The sequence below is a fragment of the Pholcus phalangioides genome, unplaced genomic scaffold, assembly GCF_987345545.1.
Source record: "Pholcus phalangioides strain wild (caught in Gottingen) unplaced genomic scaffold, Ppha-v1.0 ptg000003l_1, whole genome shotgun sequence".
Lineage (NCBI taxonomy): Eukaryota > Metazoa > Arthropoda > Arachnida > Araneae > Pholcidae > Pholcus > Pholcus phalangioides.
The window spans coordinates 58,468,854-58,474,853 of NW_028301596.1; positions in this window are offsets into that span (position 1 = coordinate 58,468,854).

Here is a 6,000-nt window from a genome sequence, read left to right on the forward strand (position 1 = left end):
ACCACACACCCGTAACGAACGCATTCCCCATCGCCTAACGTCGTCTCCAAGCCATTTCCCCGTACTAGCAGCGCCCTCTGCCGGGACTAGGAGGTGTCCCGTTAGCGTTCGCAGCGCCACCTATCGGCGGGAAGGCGAACTACTACCGATGCATCGGTCGGAATCGATTAAACGGCGTCCTGAAGCCGTTTTCTCTATACCATCGCCCTCTAGCGGGACTTTGAGCTGTCCGAGACAACTGCCGTTGCCACGGTAGATCGGGCTATCGCGCATGCGCTGTCTGAAACGAAGAATTCGTGGAAAATACCAAAAATTTAGCGGGAAATTCCAATATTTCCCAGGAAATTTTTGGAATCGGGTCTCCGGAAGGTATAAATAGGAGCGTCCTCGACCGTCATTCGGGTTTGTAAGCACCTCCTGATGATAGGAGGCTTAACCCAGGCTGAGGGGAGCTGCTCTCGCCAACCCTATAAAGACTGGGTCTTAGTTGCTCCGCGCACTAATGGCGGATCATATGGAGCAACTGACCTTGGTCTCCAACGAAAAAACAGCCTATAAAGACTGGACCTTAGTTCCCCTGGACAATGGAGCAACTGGTCTGGTTCTATGGCGTCAGAAAGCAAACAGAAACCACCACACACCCGTAACGAACGCATTCCCCATCGCCTAACGTCGTCTCCAAGCCATTTCCCCGTACTAGCAGCGCCCTCTGCCGGGACTAGGAGGTGTCCCGTTAGCGTTCGCAGCGCCACCTATCGGCGGGAAGGCGAACTACTACCGATGCATCGGTCGGAATCGATTAAACGGCGTCCTGAAGCCGTTTTCTCTATACCATCGCCCTCTAGCGGGACTTTGAGCTGTCCGAGACAACTGCCGTTGCCACGGTAGATCGGGCTATCGCGCATGCGCTGTCTGAAACGAAGAATTCGTGGAAAATACCAAAAATTTAGCGGGAAATTCCAATATTTCCCAGGAAATTTTTGGAATCGGGTCTCCGGAAGGTATAAATAGGAGCGTCCTCGACCGTCATTCGGGTTTGTAAGCACCTCCTGATGATAGGAGGCTTAACCCAGGCTGAGGGGAGCTGCTCTCGCCAACCCTATAAAGACTGGGTCTTAGTTGCTCCGCGCACTAATGGCGGATCATATGGAGCAACTGACCTTGGTCTCCAACGAAAAAACAGCCTATAAAGACTGGACCTTAGTTCCCCTGGACAATGGAGCAACTGGTCTGGTTCTATGGCGTCAGAAAGCAAACAGAAACCACCACACACCCGTAACGAACGCATTCCCCATCGCCTAACGTCGTCTCCAAGCCATTTCCCCGTACTAGCAGCGCCCTCTGCCGGGACTAGGAGGTGTCCCGTTAGCGTTCGCAGCGCCACCTATCGGCGGGAAGGCGAACTACTACCGATGCATCGGTCGGAATCGATTAAACGGCGTCCTGAAGCCGTTTTCTCTATACCATCGCCCTCTAGCGGGACTTTGAGCTGTCCGAGACAACTGCCGTTGCCACGGTAGATCGGGCTATCGCGCATGCGCTGTCTGAAACGAAGAATTCGTGGAAAATACCAAAAATTTAGCGGGAAATTCCAATATTTCCCAGGAAATTTTTGGAATCGGGTCTCCGGAAGGTATAAATAGGAGCGTCCTCGACCGTCATTCGGGTTTGTAAGCACCTCCTGATGATAGGAGGCTTAACCCAGGCTGAGGGGAGCTGCTCTCGCCAACCCTATAAAGACTGGGTCTTAGTTGCTCCGCGCACTAATGGCGGATCATATGGAGCAACTGACCTTGGTCTCCAACGAAAAAACAGCCTATAAAGACTGGACCTTAGTTCCCCTGGACAATGGAGCAACTGGTCTGGTTCTATGGCGTCAGAAAGCAAACAGAAACCACCACACACCCGTAACGAACGCATTCCCCATCGCCTAACGTCGTCTCCAAGCCATTTCCCCGTACTAGCAGCGCCCTCTGCCGGGACTAGGAGGTGTCCCGTTAGCGTTCGCAGCGCCACCTATCGGCGGGAAGGCGAACTACTACCGATGCATCGGTCGGAATCGATTAAACGGCGTCCTGAAGCCGTTTTCTCTATACCATCGCCCTCTAGCGGGACTTTGAGCTGTCCGAGACAACTGCCGTTGCCACGGTAGATCGGGCTATCGCGCATGCGCTGTCTGAAACGAAGAATTCGTGGAAAATACCAAAAATTTAGCGGGAAATTCCAATATTTCCCAGGAAATTTTTGGAATCGGGTCTCCGGAAGGTATAAATAGGAGCGTCCTCGACCGTCATTCGGGTTTGTAAGCACCTCCTGATGATAGGAGGCTTAACCCAGGCTGAGGGGAGCTGCTCTCGCCAACCCTATAAAGACTGGGTCTTAGTTGCTCCGCGCACTAATGGCGGATCATATGGAGCAACTGACCTTGGTCTCCAACGAAAAAACAGCCTATAAAGACTGGACCTTAGTTCCCCTGGACAATGGAGCAACTGGTCTGGTTCTATGGCGTCAGAAAGCAAACAGAAACCACCACACACCCGTAACGAACGCATTCCCCATCGCCTAACGTCGTCTCCAAGCCATTTCCCCGTACTAGCAGCGCCCTCTGCCGGGACTAGGAGGTGTCCCGTTAGCGTTCGCAGCGCCACCTATCGGCGGGAAGGCGAACTACTACCGATGCATCGGTCGGAATCGATTAAACGGCGTCCTGAAGCCGTTTTCTCTATACCATCGCCCTCTAGCGGGACTTTGAGCTGTCCGAGACAACTGCCGTTGCCACGGTAGATCGGGCTATCGCGCATGCGCTGTCTGAAACGAAGAATTCGTGGAAAATACCAAAAATTTAGCGGGAAATTCCAATATTTCCCAGGAAATTTTTGGAATCGGGTCTCCGGAAGGTATAAATAGGAGCGTCCTCGACCGTCATTCGGGTTTGTAAGCACCTCCTGATGATAGGAGGCTTAACCCAGGCTGAGGGGAGCTGCTCTCGCCAACCCTATAAAGACTGGGTCTTAGTTGCTCCGCGCACTAATGGCGGATCATATGGAGCAACTGACCTTGGTCTCCAACGAAAAAACAGCCTATAAAGACTGGACCTTAGTTCCCCTGGACAATGGAGCAACTGGTCTGGTTCTATGGCGTCAGAAAGCAAACAGAAACCACCACACACCCGTAACGAACGCATTCCCCATCGCCTAACGTCGTCTCCAAGCCATTTCCCCGTACTAGCAGCGCCCTCTGCCGGGACTAGGAGGTGTCCCGTTAGCGTTCGCAGCGCCACCTATCGGCGGGAAGGCGAACTACTACCGATGCATCGGTCGGAATCGATTAAACGGCGTCCTGAAGCCGTTTTCTCTATACCATCGCCCTCTAGCGGGACTTTGAGCTGTCCGAGACAACTGCCGTTGCCACGGTAGATCGGGCTATCGCGCATGCGCTGTCTGAAACGAAGAATTCGTGGAAAATACCAAAAATTTAGCGGGAAATTCCAATATTTCCCAGGAAATTTTTGGAATCGGGTCTCCGGAAGGTATAAATAGGAGCGTCCTCGACCGTCATTCGGGTTTGTAAGCACCTCCTGATGATAGGAGGCTTAACCCAGGCTGAGGGGAGCTGCTCTCGCCAACCCTATAAAGACTGGGTCTTAGTTGCTCCGCGCACTAATGGCGGATCATATGGAGCAACTGACCTTGGTCTCCAACGAAAAAACAGCCTATAAAGACTGGACCTTAGTTCCCCTGGACAATGGAGCAACTGGTCTGGTTCTATGGCGTCAGAAAGCAAACAGAAACCACCACACACCCGTAACGAACGCATTCCCCATCGCCTAACGTCGTCTCCAAGCCATTTCCCCGTACTAGCAGCGCCCTCTGCCGGGACTAGGAGGTGTCCCGTTAGCGTTCGCAGCGCCACCTATCGGCGGGAAGGCGAACTACTACCGATGCATCGGTCGGAATCGATTAAACGGCGTCCTGAAGCCGTTTTCTCTATACCATCGCCCTCTAGCGGGACTTTGAGCTGTCCGAGACAACTGCCGTTGCCACGGTAGATCGGGCTATCGCGCATGCGCTGTCTGAAACGAAGAATTCGTGGAAAATACCAAAAATTTAGCGGGAAATTCCAATATTTCCCAGGAAATTTTTGGAATCGGGTCTCCGGAAGGTATAAATAGGAGCGTCCTCGACCGTCATTCGGGTTTGTAAGCACCTCCTGATGATAGGAGGCTTAACCCAGGCTGAGGGGAGCTGCTCTCGCCAACCCTATAAAGACTGGGTCTTAGTTGCTCCGCGCACTAATGGCGGATCATATGGAGCAACTGACCTTGGTCTCCAACGAAAAAACAGCCTATAAAGACTGGACCTTAGTTCCCCTGGACAATGGAGCAACTGGTCTGGTTCTATGGCGTCAGAAAGCAAACAGAAACCACCACACACCCGTAACGAACGCATTCCCCATCGCCTAACGTCGTCTCCAAGCCATTTCCCCGTACTAGCAGCGCCCTCTGCCGGGACTAGGAGGTGTCCCGTTAGCGTTCGCAGCGCCACCTATCGGCGGGAAGGCGAACTACTACCGATGCATCGGTCGGAATCGATTAAACGGCGTCCTGAAGCCGTTTTCTCTATACCATCGCCCTCTAGCGGGACTTTGAGCTGTCCGAGACAACTGCCGTTGCCACGGTAGATCGGGCTATCGCGCATGCGCTGTCTGAAACGAAGAATTCGTGGAAAATACCAAAAATTTAGCGGGAAATTCCAATATTTCCCAGGAAATTTTTGGAATCGGGTCTCCGGAAGGTATAAATAGGAGCGTCCTCGACCGTCATTCGGGTTTGTAAGCACCTCCTGATGATAGGAGGCTTAACCCAGGCTGAGGGGAGCTGCTCTCGCCAACCCTATAAAGACTGGGTCTTAGTTGCTCCGCGCACTAATGGCGGATCATATGGAGCAACTGACCTTGGTCTCCAACGAAAAAACAGCCTATAAAGACTGGACCTTAGTTCCCCTGGACAATGGAGCAACTGGTCTGGTTCTATGGCGTCAGAAAGCAAACAGAAACCACCACACACCCGTAACGAACGCATTCCCCATCGCCTAACGTCGTCTCCAAGCCATTTCCCCGTACTAGCAGCGCCCTCTGCCGGGACTAGGAGGTGTCCCGTTAGCGTTCGCAGCGCCACCTATCGGCGGGAAGGCGAACTACTACCGATGCATCGGTCGGAATCGATTAAACGGCGTCCTGAAGCCGTTTTCTCTATACCATCGCCCTCTAGCGGGACTTTGAGCTGTCCGAGACAACTGCCGTTGCCACGGTAGATCGGGCTATCGCGCATGCGCTGTCTGAAACGAAGAATTCGTGGAAAATACCAAAAATTTAGCGGGAAATTCCAATATTTCCCAGGAAATTTTTGGAATCGGGTCTCCGGAAGGTATAAATAGGAGCGTCCTCGACCGTCATTCGGGTTTGTAAGCACCTCCTGATGATAGGAGGCTTAACCCAGGCTGAGGGGAGCTGCTCTCGCCAACCCTATAAAGACTGGGTCTTAGTTGCTCCGCGCACTAATGGCGGATCATATGGAGCAACTGACCTTGGTCTCCAACGAAAAAACAGCCTATAAAGACTGGACCTTAGTTCCCCTGGACAATGGAGCAACTGGTCTGGTTCTATGGCGTCAGAAAGCAAACAGAAACCACCACACACCCGTAACGAACGCATTCCCCATCGCCTAACGTCGTCTCCAAGCCATTTCCCCGTACTAGCAGCGCCCTCTGCCGGGACTAGGAGGTGTCCCGTTAGCGTTCGCAGCGCCACCTATCGGCGGGAAGGCGAACTACTACCGATGCATCGGTCGGAATCGATTAAACGGCGTCCTGAAGCCGTTTTCTCTATACCATCGCCCTCTAGCGGGACTTTGAGCTGTCCGAGACAACTGCCGTTGCCACGGTAGATCGGGCTATCGCGCATGCGCTGTCTGAAACGAAGAATTCGTGGAAAATACCAAAA